Source organism: Somniosus microcephalus, chromosome 2, assembly GCF_052327205.1.
Source record: "Somniosus microcephalus isolate GS21.2 chromosome 2, FLI_Smic_1.0, whole genome shotgun sequence".
In the NCBI taxonomy this organism is placed as follows: Eukaryota; Metazoa; Chordata; class Chondrichthyes; order Squaliformes; family Somniosidae; genus Somniosus; species Somniosus microcephalus.
Window position 1 is genome coordinate 388,254,196 of NC_140988.1, and position 24,143 is coordinate 388,278,338.

General features: G+C 47.5%; 1 protein-coding gene across 3 annotated transcripts in view; it reads left to right on the plus strand.

The window, feature by feature from the left end:
• The window catches only part of rtkna (rhotekin a), a 303,025-nt gene that overhangs the window by 214,598 nt on the left and 64,284 nt on the right, over positions 1-24,143 (plus strand). The gene's annotated exons all lie outside the window — the stretch shown is intronic.

Here is a 24,143-nt window from a genome sequence, read left to right on the forward strand (position 1 = left end):
GGACACCCAGGTCTCGCTGCACTTCCCCTTTTCCCAATTTTGCCACCGAAGTGGATAACCTCGCATTTATCCACATTGGGCAGATGCATGGCAAATGCAGTATAATCACCCAACCTATCCAAATCATACTGGAGTTTCTCTGCATCCTCCTCATAGCACACGCACCCACCCAGCTTTGTGTCATCTGCAAACTTGGAGATATTACAACTAGTTCCCTCGTCTAGATCATTTATATATATTGTGAATAGCTGGGGTCCGAGCACCGATCCCTGCAGTACCCCACTAGTCACTGCCTGCCACTCGGAAAAAGACCCGTTTATTCCAACTCTTTGCTTCCTGTCTGCCAACCAGTTCTCTATCCAAGACAGTACCTTACCCCCAATCCCATATGCTTCAATTTTGCACGATACTCTCTTATGCGGGACTTTATCGAAAGCCTTCTGAAAGTCCAAATACACCACATCCACTGGTTCTCCCTTATCTATTCTACCAGTTACATCCTCAAAAAATTCCAGTAAATTAGTCAAGCATGATTTACCTTTTGTAAATCCACATTGACTTTGTCCTGAAGGGATAATTACAAGTCCTAGCCCTGTCTCGGGCTACCCCACATCAGGCATATTCTCCAGATGTTCACCTTCAACTTAAGTTAGAGATAGCCAAATTCCATAAGATGCTTATGTGTGTCTAAAGGTTCAGGCTATCTCCCCCTAAAGGAAAGGAACGACTGAAGATGTTACCGTCCTCCAGATAACACTTTTAATAAGTTTAACTAGACTGTAACCTTCCGGATATTAGAAGGGTCCGGAATACCCCCTAGAATTCTGCAACTCCTTACAAAAGAGTGTACAGAAATTGGGTTCACGAGTTTATACAGAAATACTCTTTGAGACAATTCTAAAAATATATTTTTATTTAAGAGCCGACATTCAGTTAACATCTGTTGAATCAGTCACAACATTAACAATTCTAAATACAAATAGCTTACATTTCTTATTTTTCAGAGATCCTTATTCTCAGATCTATACTTCGTTACATTTCTATATTTCTTACTTATTTCTAAATCCAGATTATCCACCAAAATCAATTACTTTGATTAACCGAGACTCAAAGTTTAAAAACTTACAGATGGTGCCTGTAAAGTTGAGAAACGCTTGGCCCGTTCAGCGAGTTCTGACTTTCTGTTTGAAAAGCTCTTATTTTTATACCCTTTTTGCAGTGGTTTATTTGAAGTTCTCTGTTGATGTAAGCTAATTTTCTTTATTGATACCTCTGTTGAATGCTTTCTATCTTACTGTCAATCCAATTATTGCATGCATAATTATGTCTCTACCTTTAGGTGTTCCAAAAACTATCATAAAAACAATATGACAGCAATGGTTTCTGTTTGATGCCAGTCTTACAAAATTCTTTCAATCAATTCTTAATATTGGCTTTACTGGTTTTAGCAGATGTTGAGTCTCCTAACTGCTCCAAGTTCAATACAAACACAACGTAATTGCTTGGTGTATCTATTGAAGTCATATCTTCAAAGTGTTCTTGTTGGTATCATATTTACTATGTATTTATTAAAGACACTTTGACTTGTTTTCTAGCTATCTCAATTGGTTGCATATTTAATCTTGTTTTTCCTGTCTTCCAAGTTTAACATAAAACTATTTGACCAGCAGGTGTTTCTTTTACTTGATGTCATCTTTTCAAAGGCACATGCCTCTTTTAATGTTTGTGTTTCTGTTCAACGTGTTAGCTTATAACATCTAAAACTGGGTCTTCCATTGTGTTATTCCCAAACTCCAGACCCTCTGGAATCGCCAAACTGCCGTTTCAATAGGGCCATTGTTTTAGTATATTGAACCAATTCCCATTTCAAAGCTGGTTTGGTTTTTACAACTTTGTTATCAAACCATCCCATCTCAGAAGCCTGTTTTCTGTTTGCAGCCTGTGTCTCCAAGTCTTTCCAGACTGTTAAACCCAGTATATCATGTATTAATAAATATCAGAATTCTGTTCATATTATGGTGTATCTTTCTGAAATATGGCTTATTCCCTCACAGTCCGATCCTGTCCCTGTTTTCCAAGTGCTCTGCTATTACATCTTTTATAATGGACTCTAGCATTTTCCCCACTACCGATGCCAGGCTTACCGGTCTATAATTCCCCGTTTTCTCTCTACCACCTTTTTTGAACAGTGGGGTAACATTAGCTATCCTCCAATTCATGGGAACTGTTCCAGAGTCTATAGAATTTTGGAAGATGACCAGCAATGCATCTACTATTTCTAGGGCCACTTCCTTAAGTACCCTAGGATGTAGATTATCAGGCCCTGGGGATTTATCGGCCTTCAATCCCGTCAATTTCCCTAACACCATTTCCCTACAAATACTGATTTCATTCAATTCCTCCCTCTCATTAGACCCCATGTTCCCCGGCATCTCTGGAAGTTTATTTGTGTCCTCCTTTGTGAAGACAGAACCAAAATATGTATTTAATTGGACTGCCATTTCTTTGTTCCCCATTATAAATTCCCCTGATTCTGACTGCAAGGGACCTACGCTTGACTTCACCAATCTTTTTCTCTTCACATATCTATAGAAGCTTTTACAGTCAGTTTTTATGTTCCCTGCAAGCTTACTCTCATAATCTATTTCCCCCATCTTAATTAACCCCTTTGTCCTCCTTTGCTGAATCCTAAACAGTTCCCAATCCTCAGGTTTGCTGCTTTTTCTGGCCAAATGATATGTCCTCTCCTTGGATCTTATGCTATCCCTAATTTCCCTTGTTTGCCACGGTTGAGTCACCTTTTTTGTTTTATTTTTATGCCAAACAGGGATGAACAAATGCTATAGTTCATCCATGTGATCTTTAAATGTTTGCCATTGCCTAGCCACCATCAACCCTTTAAGTAACGTCCCCCAATCCATCCTAGCCAACTTATGCCTCATACCATCGTAGTTTCCTTTATTTAAATTCAGGACCCTAGTATTTGAGTCAACTACTTCACTCTCCATCTTAACGAAGAATTCTATCATATTATGATCGCTCCTCCCCCAAGGGGCCTCGCACAACAAGATTGCTAATTAATCCTTTCTCATTACATAATACCCAGTCTAAGATGGCCTGATCTCTAGTTGGTTCCTCGACATATTGGTCCAGGAAACCATCCCGTATACACTCTAGGAATTCCTCCTCCACAGTATTGTTACTAATTTGGTTAGCCCAATCTATATGTAGATTAAAGTCACCCATGATAACTGCTGTGCCCTTATTGCACGCATCTCTAATTTCCCTTTTAATGCCATCCCCAACCTCAGCATTACTGTTTGGGGGTCTGTATACAACTCCCACTAACGTTTTCTGCCCCTTGGTTTTTCTCAGCTCTGCCCATACAGATTCCACATCATCAGAGCTAATATCCTTCCTTACTATTGTATTAATCCCCTCTTTAACCAGCAATGCTACCCCACCTCCTTTTCCTTTTTTCCTGTCCTTCCTGAATATTGAATACCCCTGGATGTTAAATTCCCAGACTTGGTCATCCTGGAGCCATGTCTCCGTAATCTCAATTATATCGTATCCGTTTACATCTATTTGCACAGCTAATTCATCCACCTTATTATGAATGCTCCTCACATTAAGACACAAAGCCTTCAGGCTTGTTTTTTTATCACTCTTGGTCCACTTTGTCAGATCCTGCCTTATCATATTCAAATTGACTTTCCCCCAATTTAGAAGGTGTATTTCCGGTCCATCTTTGTCCTTTTCCATGACTACCTTAAATCTCACCGAATTATGGTCACTGTCACCAAAATGCTCTCCTACTGACACTTCTACCACTTGCCCAGCTACATTCCCTAGAATTAGGTCCAGTACCGCCCCCTCTCTTGTAGGACTTTCTACATGCTGGCTCAAAAAGCTCTCCTGGATGCACTTTAGGAATTCCGCACCCTCTAAGCCTTTCACACTCTGACTATCCCAGTTAATATTGGGGAAGTTGAAATCCCCTACTATTATTACCCTATTATTTCTACACTTCTCTGAGAGTTGCCTACATATCTGTTCCTGTATCTGCCCCTGACTGTCTGGGGGCCTATAGTACACTCCCAGCAAAGTGCTTGCCCCTTTTTTTTTTAAGTTCCAACCATATGGCCTCATTAGAGGAACCTGCTAAGATATTATCCCTCCTTACAGCAGTAATTGACTCCTTGATTAATATTGCGACACCCCCTCCTCTTTTACACACCCCTCTGTCTCGCCTGAAGATTCTATACCCTGGAATATTGAGCTGCCAGTCCTGCCCCTCCCTCAACCATGTCTCTGTGATAGCAACAATATCATGCTTCCATGTGTTCATCAACACCTTCAATTCATCTGCCTTACTCGCAAGACTCCTTGCATTAAAATAAATGCCATCCAGCCTTGCCCTACTCCCTTGTGCCGTTACAAGTTTGCTCTGCCTTCCAGGCTGACTTGTTTTTTCCTCTATATTTGGCTGTGCATCACCCCTACTATATATAGGACTATATATAGTGTACGAGAGCATGGGCGTTACACTAAACATCCATAAGACAAAGGTCCTCTACCAACCTGCCCCCGCCACACAGTACTGCCCCCTGATTATCAAAATCCACGACAAGGCCTTGGACAACGTGGACCACTTTCCATACCTCGGGAGCCTACTGTCAACAAGGGCAGATGTCAATGCCGAAGTCCAACACCGCCTTCAGTGTGCCAGTGCAGCCTTCGTCGCCTGAGGAAGAGAGTGTTTGAAGACCAGGACCTCAAACCCGGCACTAAGCTCATGGTCTACAGAGCAGCAGTGATACCTGTCCTGCTTTATGCCTCAGAGACATGGACCATGTACAGCAGGCACCTCAAAGCACTGGAGAGGTACCACCAACGCTGCCTCCGCAAGATGCTGCAAATCCATTGGCAGGATAGGCGCACCAACGTCAGTGTTCTTGCTCAGGCCAACATCCCCAGCATCGAAGCTTTTACCACACTCGATCAGCTCCGATGGACAGGTCACATCGTCCACATGCCCGATACGAGACTCCCAAAACAAGCACTCTACTCGGAGCTCCGACACAGCAAGAGAGCCCCAGGTGGGCAGAGGAAACGCTTCAAGGACACCCTCAAAGCCTCCTTGAAAAAGTGTAACATCCCCACCGACACCTGGGAATCCCTGGCCCAAGACCGCACAAAGTGGAGGAGAAGCATCCGGGAAGGCGCCGAACACCTCGAGTCTCTTCGCCGGGAGCAAGTGGAAGCCAAGCGCAGGCAGCGCAAGGAGCGCACGTCAACCCAGGAACCCCACCCACCCGACCCTTCAACCACCATCTGCCCCACCTGTGACAGAGACTGTCGGTCCCGCATTGGACTCATCAGTCACCTGAGAACTCATTTTTAATGTGGAAACAAGTCATCCTCGGTTCCGAGGGACTGCCTAAGAAGAAGACTAATATATAGGACTATCACTATAAAATAATCACCAGGAAATCCAATAGGGAATTCAGAAGAAACTTCTTTACCCAGAGAGTGGTGAGAATGTGGAACTCGCTGCCACAGGGAGAGGTTGAAGCGAATAGCGGTTCACCACCTTCTTAAGGGCAATTAGGGATGGGCAATAAATGCTGTCCTTGCCAGCGATGCCCACATCCCATAAAAATGAATTAAAAAAAATGTAAATATTGGGACTCATAGAAACCTACAGCACAGAAGGAGACCATTCGGCCCGTCGTGCCTGTGCTAGCTCTTTGAGCATTGTGTTTAGTCCCACACCCCCGCTTTTTGTCCGTATCCCTGTAAGTTCCTCATCCTGAAGTAGCCATCCAACTCCCTTTTAAAATTATTGATGGAATCGACTTCCACCACCATTTCAGGTAGAGAGTTCTAGAGCCTGACAACACTGAGTGGAAAAAATTCTACTCCTCTCCCCTCTAGATCGTTTGCCAATGATTTTGAATCGATGCCTCGGTTATTGACCCACTCACCAGTGGGAAGAGTTTTTCTCTCGCTACTCTATCAAAACCTCTCATCATCTAGAAAACCTCTATTCGGTCACCCCTTAACCTTCTCTGTTCCAATGAGCACAGTCTGAGCTTTTTCAACCTCTCCTCATAATTGAAGTCCCTCATCCCTGGTAACATTTCAAAATAAAATTTTTATTCAGTGATGGGATGTGGGCGTCGCTGGCTAGGCCTGCATTTAGTGCCCATCCCTAATTGCCCTTGAGAAGATGGTGGTGAGCCGCCTTCTTGAACCGCTGCAGTCCATATGGTGTAGGTACACCCACAATGCTGTTAGGAAGAGAGTTCCAGGATTTTGGCCCAGCGACAGTGAAGGAACGGCGATACAGGTCCAAGTCAGGATGGTGTGTGGCTTGGAGGGGAACTTGTAGGTGGTGATGCTCCCATGCGTCTGCTGCACTTGTCCTTCTAAGTGGTAGAGGTCGCGGGTTTGGAAGGTGCTGTTGAAGGAGCTTTGGCGAGTTGCTGCAGTGCATCTTGTAGATGGTACACACTGCAGCCACAGTGCGCCGGTGGTGGAGGGAGTGAATGTTGAAGGTGGTGGATAGAGTGCCAATCAAGCGGGCTGCTTTATCCTGAATGGTGTCGAGCTTCTTGAGTGTTGTTGGAGCTGCACTCATTCAGGCAAGTGGAGAGTATGCCATCACACTCCTAACTTGTGCCTTGTAGATGGTGGAAAGGCTTTGGGGAGTCAGGAGGCGAGACACTCGCCGCAGAATTCCCAGCCTCTGGCCTGCTCTTGTAGCCACAGTATCTATATGGCTGGTCCAGTTCAGTTTCTGATCAATGGTAACCCCCAGGATGTTGATAGTGGGGGATTCAGCGATGGTAATGCCATTGAATGTCAAGGGGAGATGGTTAGAGTCTCGCTTGTTGGAGATGGTCATTGCCTGGCACTTGTGTGATGCGAGTGTTACTTGCCACTTGTCAGCCCAAGTCTGAATGTTGTCCAGGTCTTGCTGCATATGGACACGGACTGCGTCAGTATCTGACGAGTCTCAAATGGTGCTGAACAGTGTGCAATCATCAGTGAACATCCCCACTTCTGACCTTATGATGGAGGGAAGGTCATTGATGAAACAGCTGAAGATGGTTGGGCCTAGGACACTGCCCTGAGGAACTCCTGCAGTGATGTCATGTGATTGAGATGAATGACCTCCAACAACCACAGCCAACTTCCTTTGTGCTAGGTATGATTCCAACCAATGGAGAGTTTTACCCTTGATTCCCATTGACTTCAGTTTTGCTAGGGCTCCTTGATGCCACACTCGATCAAATGCTGCCTTGATGTCAGGGGCAGTCACTCTCGCCTCACCTCTTGAGTTCAGCTCTTTTGTCCATGTTTGGAGCAAGGCTGTAATGACGTCAGGAGCTGAGTGGCCCTGGCGGAACCCAAACTGGGCGTCAGTTAGCAGGTTATTGCTGAGTAAGTGCCGCTTGATAGCACTGTCGACGACACCTTCCATCACTTTGCTGATGATTGAGAGTAGACTGATGGGACGGTAATTGGCCGGGTCGGATTTGTCCTGCTTTTTGTAGACAGGACATACTTGGACAATTTTCCACATTGCCGGGTAGATGCCAGTGTTGTAGCTGTACTGGAACAGCTTGGCTAGGGGCGCAGCTAGTTCTGGAGCACAAGTCTTCAGTACTATTGCCGGAATGTTGTCAGGGCCCATAGCCTTTGCAGTATCCAGTATCTTCAGCCGTTTCTTGACATCACGTGGGGGTGAATTGAATGGGCTGAAGACTGGCATCTGTGATGCTGGGGACCTCAGGAGGAGGCCGAGATGGATCATCCACTCGGCACTTCTGGCTGAAGATAGTTGCAAATGCTTCAGCCTTGTCCTGGTAAACCTCCTCTGTAACCTTTCTAAGGCCTTTACATCTTTCCTGAAGTGCGGTGCCCAGAATTGTCCACAATTCTCCAGCTGAGGCCCAACCAGTGATTTATAAAGTTCTAGCATGACCTCTACTTTTATATTCTATTCCTCTATTTATATCCCCAAGTAACCCAAATACTTTTTAACCACCTTATCAACTTGCCCTGCCACCTTTAAGGATTTGACCAAGGTCTCTCTGCTCATCTACACTTCTCAAAATCATTCCAGTTACAGTATTCTGTCCTTCCATATTACTCCTCCCAAAGTGAATCATAGAATAGTCGAGCACAGAAGGAGGCCATTCGGCCCATCGAGTCTGCGCCGGCTCTTTCGAAGAGCGATCCAGTCAGTCCCACTCCCTGCTCTTTCCCCATATCCCTGCAGTTTTTCTCCTTCAAGTATTTATCCAATTCCCCTTTAAAGGTTACTATTGAATCTGTATCCACCGCCCCATCAGGCAGTGCATCTCAAATACTAACCCTCGTTGTGTAAAAACGGTTTTCCTCATGCTGCCTCTGGTTCTTTTGCCAATCACCTTAAATCTGTAATAACAACAGAAAATGCTGGAAAAACTCAGCAGGCCAGGCAACATCCGTGGAGAGAAATTAGAATCGACGTTTCGGGTCGAAACCCTTTTTGAAACTGGAAAGGAAATGAAATCGATCGAAGGCAGGGCTGCGATAGAACAAAAGAAGTAAAGAGACATTCAGAGGTATTCAAAACCAGACGAGATGGTAATAGGACAGTGGAGACAAAAGACGGCCAGATTAGGTGTGAAGTGTACTGGCAGATTGAGAGACAGCTGCCGTGTGGGGGAGAGAAAAAAAGGAAAGGGGGGGAAGGGAAGATCCAAAACAAAGGGGTGGAAAAAAATATAAGTAAAAATGTAATAGGGGCCAAGGTTATGATCTGAAATTGTTGAACTCTATTTTGAGTCCGGAAGACTGTAAAGTGCCTAATCGGAAGATGAGGTGCTGTTCCTCGAGTTTACGGTGAGCTTCCGTGGAACAATGCAAGAGGCCGAGGACGGTGAGGTCCGAGTGGGAGTGGGACGGTGAATTAAAGTGACAGGCGACCGGAAGCTCGGGGTCACCCTTACGGACTGAACGGAGGTGTTCCGCAAAGCAGTCACCCAATCTGCGTTTGGTCTCCCCAATGTAGAGGAGACCGCATCGTGAGCAGCGAATACAGTATACTAGATTGCGAGAAGTACAAGTAAATCGCTGTTTCACCTGGAAGGGGTGTTTGGACAGTGGGAAGGGGGGAGGTATAGGGGCAGGTGTTACATCTCCTGCGCTTGCACGGGAAGGTGCCAGGCGAAGGGGAAGGGCTGTTGGGGGTGATAGAGGAGTGGACTAGGGTGTCTCGGAGGGAGCGGTCCCTACGGAATGCTGAAAGGGGAGGGGAGGGGAAGATGCGTTTGGTGGTGGGATCACTTTGGAGGTAGCGGAAATGGCGGAGGATGATCTGTTGGATGTGGAGGCTGGTGGGGTGAAAGATGAGGACAAGGGGAACCCTATCGTGGTTCCGGGAGGGAGGGGCAAGGGTGAGGGCAGAAGTGCGGGCGATAGAACGGACACGGTCGAGGGCCGTGTCAACCACGGTAGAGGGAAATCCTCAGTTGCGGAAAAAGGAAGACATGTCGGAAGCACTGATGTGGAAGGTGGCATCGTCGGAGCAGATACGGCGGAGACAGAGAAACTGGGAGAATGGAATAGAGTCCTTACAGGAGGTGGGGTGGGAGGAAGTGTAGTCCAGGTAGCTGTGGGAGTCAGTGGGCTTGTAGTGAATATTGGTCGATAACCTATCCCCAGAGATGGAGATGGAGAAGTCGAGGAAGGGAAGGGAAGAGTCAGAGATGGACCATGTGAAGATGAGGGAAGGGTGGAAATTGGAGGCAAAGTGAATGAAATTGTCTAGTTCGGGGCGAGAGCAGGAAACAGCACCGATACAGTCATCAATGTATCGGAAAAAGAGGTGAGGGAGGGGACCTGAGTAGGACTCGATCAAAGAGTGTTCCACATATCCCACGAAAAGGCAGGCATAGCTAGGACCCATGCGGGTACCCATAGCAACACCTTTGATTTGGAGGAAATGAGTGGAGTTAAAGAAACGATGGGCCCACAAACAGGACTGCCCTGGTAGACACATCATTTCAGCCTGTTCTTGCCCCTCGGAACTTATCTCTTCCTATCTCAACTCTATCTTTTCTCCCCTTGTCCAGTCTCTTCCCACCTACATCCGCGACTCTTCGGACGCCCTCCGCCACTTTAACAGTTTCCAGTTTCCTGGCCCCAACCGTCTCCTTTTCACCATGGACGTACAATCCCTCTACACCTCCATCCCCCACCAGGATGGCCTGAGGGCGCTCTGCTTCTTCCTTGAACAGAGGCCCGACCAGTCCCCATCCACCACCACCCTCCTCCGCCTGGCTGAACTTGTTCTCACATTGAACAACTTCCCCTTTGACTCCACTCATTTCCTCCAAATCAAAGGTGTTGCTATGGGTACCCGCATGGGTCCTAGCTATGCCTGCCTTTTCGTGGGATATGTGGAACACTCTTTGTTCCAGTTCTACTCAGGTCCCCTCCCTCACCTCTTTTTCCAATACATTGATGACTGTATCAGTGCCGTTTCCTGCTCTCGCCCTGAACTAGACAATTTCATTCACTTTGCCTCCAATTTCCACCCTTCCCTCACCTTCACATGGTCCATCTCTGACTCTTCCCTTCCCTTCCTCGACTTCTCCGTCTCCATCTCTGGGGATAGGTTATCGACCAATATTCACTACAAGCCCACTGACTCCCACAGCTACCTGGACTACAGTTCCTCCCACCCCGCCTCCTGTAAGGACTCTATTCCATTCTCCCAGTTTCTCTGTCTCCGCCGTATCTGCTCCGACGATGCCACCTTCCACACCAGTGCTTCCGACATGTCTTCCTTTTTCCGCAACCGAGGATTCCCCTCTATCGTGGTTGACACGGCCCTCAACCGTGTCCGTGCTATCTCCCGCACTTCTGCCCTCACCCCTGCCCCTCCCTCCCGGAACCACGATAGGGTTCCCCTTGTCCTCACCTTTCACCCCACCAGCCTCCACATCCAATGGATCATCCTCCGCCATTTCCGCTACCTCCAAAGTGATCCCACCACCAAATGCATCTTCCCCTCCCCTCCTCTTTCAGCATTCCGTAGGGACGCTCCCTCTGAGACACCCTAGTCCACTCCTCTATCACCCCCAACAGCCCTTCCCCTTCGCCTGGCACCTTCCCGTGCAACCGCAGGAGATGTAACACCTGCCCCTATACCTCCCCCCTTCCCACTGTCCAAACACCCCTTCCAGGTGAAACAGCGATTTACTTGTACTTCTCGCAATCTAGTATACTGTATTCGCTGCTCACGATGCGGTCTCTCCTACATTGGGGAGACCAAACGCAGATTGGGTGACCGCTTTGCGGAACACCTCCGTTCAGTCCGTAAGGGTGACCCCGAGCTTCCGGTCACCTGTCATTTTAATTCACCGCTCCATTCCCACTCAGACCTCACCATCCTTGGCCTCTTGCATTGTTCCACGGAAGCTCAACGTAAACTCGAGGAACAGCACCTCATCTTCCGATGAGGCACTTTGCAGCCTTCCGGACTCAATATCGAGTTCAACAATTTCAGATCATAACTGTTGTGTATTTTGAATGTGTATTAGAATTGTCCCACATGGGATACCGTAGTGGTGATTTGCAATGCACTATGGGAAATGTAGTGCATTGAGTGAAGAAGCACATTGTAAATAAAATGGCCGTTAACTAAACTCTCCACCCCGGAGTCCTTCTTAATTGTTATATAGGTAAGGGTATAAAACCCCTTGAGACACAACAAAACTGGCGACGAGGATGACGGACTTGCGCATCACTTTGCACTGGAATCAGCGATGTTTAAAGTAAGAAGTTCCTGTCTTTTCTTAATGGCGCGCCCGCAGTTTAGTGCTGATGCAATCGCCTCGTAAAGGTGGTGGTTCGTGTGTTACACAAATAAGAAGGGGGAGAGTAACGATACAGTGAAACGAAGTGGAGGAAAAGGACTGTAAAAATAAAGAAAAAAGTAGAGGAAAAGGACTGTAAAGATTTTTTAAAAAGATAACAAAATGGCTATGCTAACCGGAGCGTTTGGACCATTTGATGAAACAGCGGAGCAATGGAGTGCTTATACAGAGCGTTTCGGATTTTTCATGACTGCAAATGGCATTAAAGATGACGTGAAAGTGGCGACGTTCCTCAGTGTGATCGGAGCAAAAACATTTGGCTTGTTACGGAGTTTGATGCACCCGGATAAGCCCGGCGCTAAGACATATGATCAGATTGTGGAAGTTTTGGAAACACATTTCGCACCCAAGCCGCTGCTGATTGCCGAGAGGTTCAGGTTTCACAAATGAAACCAAGGGGAGGGTGAGTCCATAGCCGAATATGTTGCAGTGCTAAAGAAGCTAGCTGAGCATTGTGAGTTTGGTGAAACTCTAAATGACACTGTCCGTGATAGGTTTGTGTGTGGATTAAGATGTGAAGCAACACAGAAGCGCTTGCTCACGACTGACAAACTGATGCTTAAATCAGCAGTGGAGCTCGCTGTGTCTATGGAGTTAGCAGCTAAAGATGCACAGCTGTTGGGGGCTGCAACCAGAGTGCACAGGGTAGCAGCTACACCGGATAAGCATGCAAGGGGCGCCAGAGAGTGTTACAGATGTGGAAGGTCAGGTCATCAGCCATCTGACTGCTGGTGTAAAGACCTGACCTGTTGGAAATGTGAAAAGAAAGGACACATTGAACGTGTGTGTAAAGGGCAAAGCAAACAATCCTACACAGAGACACACAAAAACAAACAAGGAAACACATCCAACTGGCGTTCTAAAAAGAAAAACCTACACATGGCGAAACAAGAACAGGAAGACAGTGACACAGACTCTGATGGGGAGCTGAATCTCCATGTGTTAACGGTGAATGGAGGCTCATCAGGCTATGGAGTCACTCCACTACTAGAGGGAATGCCATTCAAAATGGAGCTGGATACAGGGGCCGCTGTCTCCTTGATTTCAGAGAAGCTATTCAAAGAAAAACTGAACCACCTATCACTGACGCCGGCCAAGCTCATCTTAAAGACCGACACTGGGGAAACAGTCCCAATGCTGGGTAAGACGGAGGTCAAGGTGGAGCTTCATGGACAAACCGTGATGCTGCCAGTTTACGTGGTCAAGGGTAACTATCCATCCCTGATGGGCAGGCCATGGTTGGAGAAAATTCATCTGGATTGGAAAAAAGTGTCAGTCGAAGAGGCGGGGCTAGCGGCAGTGTTGACAAAGCATGCGGCTGTCTTTGACGGAGAATTGGGGAGTATGAAGGGGATTACGGTCAAACTCAAGGTAAAACCTGACAGCCAGCCACGATTCCTGAAGGCCAGGAACGTTCCCTACGCCCTCAGACCAAAGGTGGAGGCTGACCTGGAGCGTCTGGTCAAGATAGGGGTCCTGCTGCCGGTTTCGCACAGTGAGTGGGCCACGCCCATGGTACCAGTGATGAAGAGTGACGGCGCGGTTCGTTTATGTGGAGATTTCAAAGTAACAGTGAATCCTGTGCTCTCAGCTGAACAGTACCCCCTCCCCATCATTGAAGATCTTTTCGCGGGTCTAGCAGGCGGTCAGAAGTTTAGCAAGATTGATCTATGCCAAGCCTACTTGCAGACGCATGTAGAAGAGGACTCACAGAAGTACCTCACCATCACCACCCACAAGGGCCTCTACAGGTACTGCCACCTACCCTTTGGTATAACGTCAGTGTTGTGTCGGTACCTTTCTACCTAGACACAATTTAGGACTCAGAACTCAGAAATTCAAACATGAAGTGCTTTATTGGAAGGAAAGGAAGTTCTGGCAAGTTCCGAACAAAGAGAGCTAAGCTTAACAGAGAACACCCAACCATTTATCTCCTGTGACAGCGCCACCACAGGTGGGAGGAGAACACACAATAGAATACACAATACATAACATTTCCTCCCCTCTTAAATGAAAGGTCCACATTATTCCTCAACAGGTAAGTTACTTTCAATGCACTCAACGAACCTAGGGTAGAGGTAGACTGCCTCAACCCCTGACTTTACCCTGGGGTTTATTCTGCCCCAGTCTTGTGGGTACGTCACTAAGCCTACAGATCCAAGCGTCCTGGAGGCCACCGCTCTCTCACAGGATACCGGCGGTCATTGCTGGCTTCCACAGCAGTAGGCATTGACACGGGCCTGGATGGAGAAGGTGCCTGTGTCAGTTGAAAGTCAGGAGTTTGCACAGGTGGAACAGTCTCTTTGACTTCCTGTGTTGGAGAAGAACACTGTGGCAAAGGATGCTGGTTTGCGGTATATCCGGAAACAGTTCAGGCCAACCAGCCGTTGGAGCCTCTGTGGCTGTCTCTGCTCCTAGCAACAGTTGATCTGTGTGTCTTCTCCAGACGACGTCCTCAGCAGTCTCAACCATGTAAGACACAGGGCACATCTGCGCGATCACCGTACCAGGAACCCATTTCGGTCCAGTGTTGTAGTTTCGAGCTAGGACGTGCTCGCCAGGGTGAAACCGTCTCTCCTTGGCTCTTTTCTCTCTCTTTTCAACTTGAGCTTGTTGTTGACAATGGACAACCTGTTCTGCCCTTGGAGGTTTGAGTAAGTCAAAACTTGTCCGCAACTGCCTCTTCATCATGAGCGAAGCGGGGGAAGTTTTGGTTGTGGCATGCGGCTCGTTCCTGTAGGACAACAGGAAGCTGTTCAGACTTTGGTGGATTGAGCCCTGACCTTGCGATGCCTTCAAGGCGTGCTTCAAAGTTTGCACAAACCTTTCTGCCTGGCCGTTAGTAGAGGGATGATAGGGCGCAGACCTGATGTGTTGGACACCATTCACATGCAGGAAGGTTGCAAACTCCTGTGATACAAATTGTGGACCGTTGTCACTTACGAGTTGTTCCGGTGAGCCATAACGGCTGAACATCTCACCAAGTTTCTCAATTGTTTTCTCTGCCGTGGTAGACCTCATCTCAGTGACCTCCGGCCACTTGCTACGAGCGTCCACAACCACCATAAACATCTTCTCTTCGAAAGGACCGGCGAAGTCCACATGTACTCGCTGCCACACTTCTGCAGGCCAATCCCAGGGGTGTAGGGTTGCCAGCTGTGGAACATTCCGGACCCTTTGACATGGGGAACATGTTTTGGCTTTCTCCTCAATATTCCCATCGAGACCTGGCCACCAGAAGTAGCTTCTTGCCATTTCCTTCATCCGAACCATCCCACTGTGGCCTGTATGAAGTTGTTGCAGTATAGGTTCCCTCAGAGGTGGCGGAATGATGACACAGCGTCCCCAAAGAAGACAACTTGCCTGGACGGAGAGCTCATTTCTTTTTGAAACGTAAGGTTTCAAACTAGGAGAATCTCCTATAGCTCTCCCTCGAATGACATCGTCCATTACCTCAGACAGGACTGGATCGTTGCAGGTGTACCTTCGCACCTGAACTGCAGTGACAGGTGCTCCCTCCACTTGTCTAAAGTAGAAGATGCCTATCTGACGAGGCTCTGGGGGAGTAACAGGCAAGGGTAGCCTCGAGAGACCGTCTGCGTGGCCATGCAAGTCTGATTTGCGATATTTGATGTCGTATGTGTGTCCTGACAACAGTAAAGCCCACCTTTGCATCCTGCTTGCAGCGAGAGATAGAATTCCGGTGTGGGGCCCGAAGATTGAAGTCAATGGACGGTGGTCCGTCAGGAGTGTGAACTTTCTCCCAAACAGGTACTGATGAAATTTTCGAATTCCACAAACGATTCCCAAGGCCTCGCGCTCGATCTGCGCATAGTTACTCTCGGCCTTGTTCAAGGTGCGTGATGCGAAGGTGATAGGTTTCTCTTCACCCGAAGGCATGATGTGGGATATGACTGCTCCCACACCATATGGTGATGCATCACATGCTAGCTGCACGGGTAGCTTTGGGTCGAAGTGTGTCAGGACCTCCGAATTCAGCAATGCTTTCTTTGCTTGGGCGAAAGCTTCGTTGCACAGTTCAGTCCATTTCCATGTTTTGCCTTGACATAGCAACTGATGTAACGACTTCAGCAATGTTGCTAAGTCTGGAATAAACTTCCCATAGTAGTTAAGTAGCCCCAGAAATGAACGTAACTGGCTCACATTCTGGGGTGCTGGGGCCTCCACGATCGCCTTGACCTTTGACAGCGCCTTATGCAGGCCAGTAGCGTCAATCACATGCCCCAGGTACTCAACTGAAGACTGAAAGAATTCACATTTGTCTTTACGAACTCTGAGTCCGTACTCTTTCAGTCGTTGTAGTGTCGTATCCAAGTTCAGAAGATGATCCTCATTTGTCCCAGTGACAAGGATGTCGTCCAGGTAGCACTGGACTCCTGGCAGTCCACTCAAAATCTGATCCATTGCCCTTTGGAATAGAGCAGGGGCCGACATAATTCCAAACAGAAGGCGGCAGTACCTGTATAGCCCCTTGTGTGTCACAATTGTCAGCAGCTCCTTTGATTTGTCATCGACATTTGTAGATAAGCCTGGCATAAGTCTGTTTTGCTGAACTTTTGCCCTCCGGCCAGGCCCGTAAAAAGATCATCAATGAGGGGAAGAGGGTACTGTTCCGCAGACAGCACCGGGTTAATAGTCACTTTAAAATCCCTGCAGATTCGAATAGATCCATCCTTTTTCAGGATGGGAACAATGGGTGTGGCCCATTTGCTCACGCTCACAGGCTCCAGGACTCCATTCTCGACTAAGGCCTCCAAGTTAGCCTCAACTTTTGGCCTAATTGCATAGGGTACAGGTCGGGCTTTGTGAAACTTCGGCTTGCTGTCAGGTTTAATGTCCAGTCTCACGCTGATCTTTTTCATGCTCCCAAGTTCCCCATTGAAGAGTTCTGCATGTTTGTTTAACACTGCAGTCAGACCTGACTCCCCTTTTGACATCATGCAGACTGCAGGCCAGTCCAGCATGATTTTCTCTAGCCACGCACGTCCCAGTAGCGATGGGTAATTTCCCTTTACCACATATAGTGGCAGTTTTGCAGTCTGTCCGTTCAATTTAACTGTCACCTCAATGACGCCTCTCATGGCCACAGGTTCGCCGGTATACGTCTTTAGCACAATGTTTGTTGGCTGAAGGGTAAGATGCTTTAGCATTTTGTTGTAGACAGTGCCTGAAACAAGGGACACAGCCGCGCCTGTGTCCACCTCCATCCGCACTGATTGTCCCTCCACCAGTGGTGACACCCAGTAGCCATTTGAATCACCTGCAACCATCAGTATGTGCACCTCTTCCTCCTCAGAGGTGTCGCTCCCCTCTGTTTTGCTTGTTCCATCATACTGCACTGAATGAACACTCTTTTTCCTCTCTTGTCCAAATACAGACATTTTGCTTCCATGCTTCCTAGCTCTGTCTGTTCTTTTTTTACCTCTACAGGCACATTCAATGTGACCCTTTTTGCCACAATTTCGGCATTCCAGCTCCGTACACCAGCAGTCATTAGCGTGATGGCCCGTTTTCCCACAATGGTAACATGTGCCGTTCCGCGCACCTTTAGGCTCAGATGACACCTTGTGAACTCTCCCTGTTGAACTCAACTGGTGAGCCTCCTTTTCCGCCATCTCCATGGAGACACTAACTTCAATGGCCTTTTCAAGAGTAAGGTTGTCCTCAGTAAGAAGGTGCTTCTGTGTGGCTGGATTTTGCAGACCACACACAAGTCTGTCTCTAATGGTGTCATTCAGCACCTCCTTGAACTGGCAGTGTTCCGACAACCTTTTTAAAGCAGCAATAAACATCATCACTGATTCCCCCTCCTCTTGATTCCGTTTGTGAAATCGAAATCTCTCAGCAATAACCAGAGGTTTTGGTGAAAAATGTGCTCCAAGAATTTCCACTAGTTGCTTATATGTTTTAGTTCCTGGCTTATCTGGCTGCACGAGGCTGTGAAGTAAATTGAATGTCTTCGGCCCGATTACACTCAAAAAGGTAGGCACGACCTTTTCATTTGCCACCGCATTCGCCAATACAAAATAGTCAAAACGTTCCGTATATGCGCTCCATTGCTCCACATTTTCATCAAAATCACCGATGTTTCCTAATATAGTAGCCATCTCATGTTTCAAATTAAAATTTCTCTTTACTCACTGCACCCGTAACGTATGCAGATTCATCCGCTCCTCGTTGCCACTTGTTGTGTCAGTACCTTTCTACCTAGACACAATTTAGGACTCAGAACTCAGAGATTCAAACATGAAGTGCTTTATTGGAAGGAAAGGAAGTTCTGGAAAGTTCCGAACAAAGAGAGCTAAGCTTAACAGAGAACACCCAACCATTTATCTCCTGTGACAGCGCCGCCACAGGTGGAAGGAGAACACACAATAGAACACACAATACATAACAGTCAGCACCAGCATTGTTTCAGCGGGCTATGGACCAGATCTTAAGCGGCATTCCAGGGGTACAATGTTATTACGACGATATCCTTATCACCGGAAAGGACGACAACGAGCATCTGCAGAACCTGACGAAGACACTGGGAAAACTTGAAGAATATGGCTTACGCGTTCGCAAGGACAAATGCAATTTTTCAAGCCATCAGTGGAGTACCTAGGCCATGTCATCGACGCGGACGGCCTACACACAGCACCGTCGAAAGTGAAAGTCATTGCCGACGCTCCTGCACCTACAAATGTCGGCCAGCTGTGGTCATTCTTAGGTCTCCTGAACTATTACGGAACGTTTATTCCACAGCTGGCATCACTGTTGAAGCCATTACATGAGTTGCTGTGTCAGGGCAAGGCCTGGGCGTGGACGAAGGAGTGCGAAGCTGCATTCAAGAAAGCCAAAGCAGCTTTGACTGACCCCAGAGTGTTGACGCACTTTGACCCGTCGTTGCAGATTCAGCTGGCCTGTGACGCGTCGCCTTATGGCGTCAGCGCGGTCGTGTCCCACATCTTTCCCTCAGGCAAAGAGAAGGCGATTGCATTTGCGTCAAGGTCCCTGAGCAAGGCGGAGGTGAAATACCCGCAGATCGAAAAAGAGGCTTTGGGTATCATCTTTGGAATCAAAAAGTTCCATCACTACTTGTTCGGAAGGAAATTCACCTTGCTGACGGATCATCGTCCTCTGACATCGATCTTTGGTCCACACACAGGAATACCCTCCCTGGCAGCGTGCAGGATGCAGCACTGGGCGCTGATGTTAAGCGCTCACAATTACAACATCAAATACCGGAGGTCAGCAGCACATGGCAATGCGGACGGATTGTCAAGACTTCCACTGCCTGTGCCCTCTGAAGGCTGTGAGCAGAAGATTTTCTACTTTGACATGGTGACCAATGCCCCTGTCACGGCCTGGCAGGTCAAGAAAGAGACCAGAGTGGACCCTACGCTATCCAAGGTGCTGGATCGGGTGATGCGAGGAGACGGATCACGGGTGTCAGATGCACCACCTGAGCTCCTACCTTAACTGTCAAGAGGGAAGGAGTTGTCTGTCATGTCAGGATGCCTCCTTTGGGGCATGCGAGTGATCATACCACCAAAGCTGCGGAAACATGTCCTCAACGAGCTGCACTCAGGACATCGCGGTATTGTCCGGATGAAGGAGCTGGCATGAAGCTACTTCTGGTGGCCTGGTCTGGATCATGAAATTGAAGTTGAAGCGAAATCATGCCCATCATGCGAGACAACCAGGGATACGCCAAGAGCAACACCACTGCATCTATGGGAATGGCCGGCGACACCGTGGCAACGGATCCATCTGGAATTCGCGGGACCAGTGGAAGGAGCGATGTTCCTGGTCGCGGTGGACTCCCATTCCAAATGGCCGGAGGTTGCAGTAATGTCCACTACCACTACGGAGAAAACCATCGAGACTCTGAGAGAGATGTTTGGGCGATTTGGTCTGCCGGAGCAGATCGTAACCGACAATGGAACACAGTTCACATCCCAGGAGATGGAGGAGTTCCTCAAGAGTAATGGAATCCAGCACACGTTCTCCACGCCTTATCATCCATCCACGAATAGATTGGCGGAGAGATTTGTCAGAACGCTGAAACGCGCATTGAAAGCGGGAAGAAGTGAGGTTCCTCCAAAGCAGCGCCTGAATGCTTTCTTGCTGAAATACCGAAACACACCTCATGCTACGACTGGAGCATCTCCTGCTTACCTACTTATGGGAAGGCAGCTACGGACACGCCTTGACCTGCTGAGGCCAACGTCCACAGAAGCAGTGGTGCACGCCAATCAGCAGGATCAAGTCAGCAGACGAGCACAGAGATCCAAAGAACGACACTTTGTGGTGGGGGGCAAAGTCCTCGCGCGTAACTACACCACACCGGAGCGGTGGTCCCGGCTACGGTCATTCAAAAGACGGGCTCCGTTTCATACCGAGTCCGCACCAGAGACGACCGAACATGGAGACGGCATGTAGACCAGTTACTGCCAAGACAGTCGCCACAGGTAACCCAAGAAACAGAGGATCAAGGACCTGCTGGGGGCTCCAGCAGGGACTGGTTGTCCGACCCTGAGACAGTGGCACCATCCACTCTTGTGCCATCGAGGGAGGAAGCCACGCCTGCAGGGTCACGGGAGAGCCAGCCAGAGCCTGCTCCTGAGACTAGGCGTTACCCCCAAAGTGAAAGGCAGCCTCCAGAGCGCCTTAGTTACAGTTAGTGCTAACCTGTGTGCATGGGGCAGAATAATCCCCAGGGTTAGCGGAATGTAGAGGCAGTCTACCCTCTCTTCCAAAGTTATAGTCATTTTCAGTTATTCTGTTTTGTGGACATTCTATTTTAAGGGGGAGGAAATATGTTGTGTATTTTGAATGTGTATTAGAATTGTCCCACATGGGATACCGTAGTGGTGATTTGCAATGCACTATGGGAAATGTAGTGCATTGAGTGAAGAAGCACATTGTAAATAAAATGGCCGTTAACTAAACTCTCCACCCCGGAGTCCTTCTTAAATGTTATATAGGTAAGGGTATAAAACCCCTTGAGACACAACAATAACCTTGGCCCCTATTACATTTTTACTTATATATTTTTTCCACCCCTTTGTTTTGGGTCTTCCCTTTCCCCCCCCCTTTCCTTTGTTTTTCTCTCTCCCACACGGCCGCTGTCTCTCATTCTGCCAGGACACTTCACACCTAATCTGGCCGTCTTTTGTCTCCACTCTCTTAGTACCATCTCGTCTGGTTTTGAATACCTCTTAATGTCTCTTTTACTTCTTTTACTTCTTTTGTTCTATCGCAGCCCTGCCTTCGATCTATTTTATTTCCTTTCCAGTTTGAAAAAGGGTTTCGACCTGAAACGTTGACTCTAATTTCTCTCCACGGATGTTGCCTGGCCTGCTGAGTTTTTCCAGCATTTTCTGTTGTTATTTCGGATTTCCAGCATCTGCAGTATTTTGCTATCGTACCTTAAATCTGTGCTCTCTCGTTATCAACCCTTCAGCCACTAGAAACAGTTTCTCTCTCTCTACTCTATCTAAACCCTTCATGATTTTGAACACCTCTATAAAATCTCCTCTTAGCCTTCTCTGCTCCAAGGAGAACAACCCCAGCTTCTCCAGTCTATCCACATAACTTCAATCCCTCATCCCTTGAAGCATTCTAGTAAATCTCTTCTTTACCCTCGCCAAAGCCTTCACGTCCTTCCTAAAGTGCGGTGCCCAGAATTGGACACAATACTCCAGCTGGGGCCGAACTAATATTTTGAACAGGTTTAGCATAACTTCCTGGCTTTTGTACTCCATGCCTCTATTGATAAAGCCCAGGATCCCGTATGCTTTATTAATTGCTTTGTTAACCTGTCCAGCCACCTTCAAAGATTTCTGCACAAACACCCCCAGGTCTCTCTGTTCTTGCAGCCCCTTTAACATTGTACCAGTTAGTGTGTCTGGTCTCTCCTCATTCTTTCCTACCAAAATGTATCACCTCACACTTTTCTGTGTTGAATTTCATCTTCCATGTGTCTTCCCATTCCACCAGCCTGTTTATGTCCTCTTAAAGTCTATTGCTATCTTGCTCACTGTTTACTGCACTTCCACCTTTCATCTGCAGGTTTTGAAATAGTGCCCTGTACTCCCAAGTCCAAGTCATTAATGTACATCAAAAACAGCAGTGGTCCTCGTACTGAACCTTTGGGAACTCCACTGTCTGCCTCCCTCCAGTCTGAAAACAGCCTTTCACCACACAGTATGACCAGTGTCTCTGCTATTTCTACCGTCGCTTTTCTCAGCGACCTAGAATGCATTCCGTCCAGACCATGTGACTTACCGTCTTTCAGTAATAATCTTTTTAGTACGTCTTCTCTATCTATTATTATTCTGTCTTTACGTCCCTCTCCTCTTTTAGTGTAACCTTCACATCATCTACTTCCTTTGTGAAGACAGATGCAAAGTGCGGTAACCTACAGGGCTCCGGACCAAGTGCTGGAAAGTGGGATTCGGCTGGATCGCTCTTTGTCAGCTGGCACGCACAAGATGGGCCGAATGGCCTCCTTCTGTGCTGTAACTTTCTATGATTCTATGAAAGTTCTCATTTAATACTTTAGTCAAGTCCTCTGCCTCTACATGAAGATTTCCCTTTGGGTCCTCAATAGGCCCAACTTTTTCCTTAGCAAACCACTTACAATTAATATTTTTATAAAATGTCTTAGGGTTCAATTTAATGTTGCCCGCTAATCTTTTTTCATAACTTCTCTTTGTCTCCCGTATTAACTTTTTCAGTTCCCTCCTGTACTTTTCATAATCTTCCTGGTTATTAACTGAATCTTGCTCCTGCCATTTGTCATAAGCCTCCTTTATCTGTTTTATTTCCTTTATCATCCAGGGCGCATTAGCTTTGGGTGCTCCACCTTTAACCTTCAAAGGAACATGCCTCGTTTGTACTTGAACCATCCCTTCCCTGAATGCCCTCTATTGCTCCAATACTGCTCTACCCTGCCATCACCCGTTCCAATCTACCTGTGCGAGGTCCCTTCTTAAATCACTGACATTAACTTTTCTCCAGTTGAGCATTTTTGCCGTCGATATTTTCTGGTCTCTTTCCATAATGACATTAAACCGAATTACGTTGTGGTCACTGGTAGCTAGATGATTTCCTACTGTAACACACTCCACTTGTCCTACTTCATTTCCCAGAACCAGATCCTTGTTGGACTGGAGAAATATTAATCGAGAAGTTCTCCTGTGCAAATCTCAGAAATTCTTCTCCTTCCCTACTTCTCCTTCCCTACTTCTCCTTCCCTACACAGACAGGTTCAGTGAGTGGGCAAGAATTTGGCGGATGGAGTATAATGTGGGAAAATGTGAGGTTATCCACTTTGGAAGGAAGAATGAAAAAGCAAATTATTATATAAATGGAGAGAGACTACAAAATGCTGCGGTACAGAGGGATCTGGGGGTCCTGGTACATTTTTTTTTTATTCGTTGTTTTTATGGGATGTTAGCGTCGCTGGCAAGGCCGGCATTTATTGCCCGTCTCTAATTGCCCTTGAGAAGGTGGTGGTGAGCCACCTTCTTGAACCGCTGCAGTCCGTGTGGTGAAGGTACTCCCACAGTGCTGTTAGGGAGGGAGTTCCAGGATTTTGACCCAGCGACGATGAAGGATCGGCGATATATTTCCAAGTCAGGATGATGTGTGACTTGGAGGGAAACTTGGAGGGGGTGGTGTTCCCATGCGCCTGCTGCCCTTGTTCTTCTAGGTGGAAGAGGTCGCGGGTTTGGGAGGTGCTGCTGAAGAAGCCTTGGCGAGTTGCTGCAGTGCATCTTGTAGATGGTACACACTGCAGCCATGGTACGCCGGTGGTGGATCTTTAAGGTGGTAGAGGGGGTGCCAATCAAGTGGGCTGCTTTGTCCTGGATGGTGTCGAGCTTCTTGAGTGTTGTTGGAGCTGCACTCATCCAGGCAAGTGGAGAGTATTCCATCACACTCCTTACTTGTGCCTTGTAGATGGTGGAAAGGCTTTGGGGAGTCAGGAGGTGAGACACTCACCGCAGAATACCTAGCCTCTGACCTGCTCTTGTTGCCACAGTATTTATGTGGCTGGTCCAGTTAAGTTTCTGGTCAATGGTGACCCCCAGGATGTTGATGGTGGGGGATTCGGCGATGGTAATGCCATTGAATGTCAAGGGGCGGTGTTTAGACTCTCGCTTGTTGGAGATAGTCATTGCCTGGCAC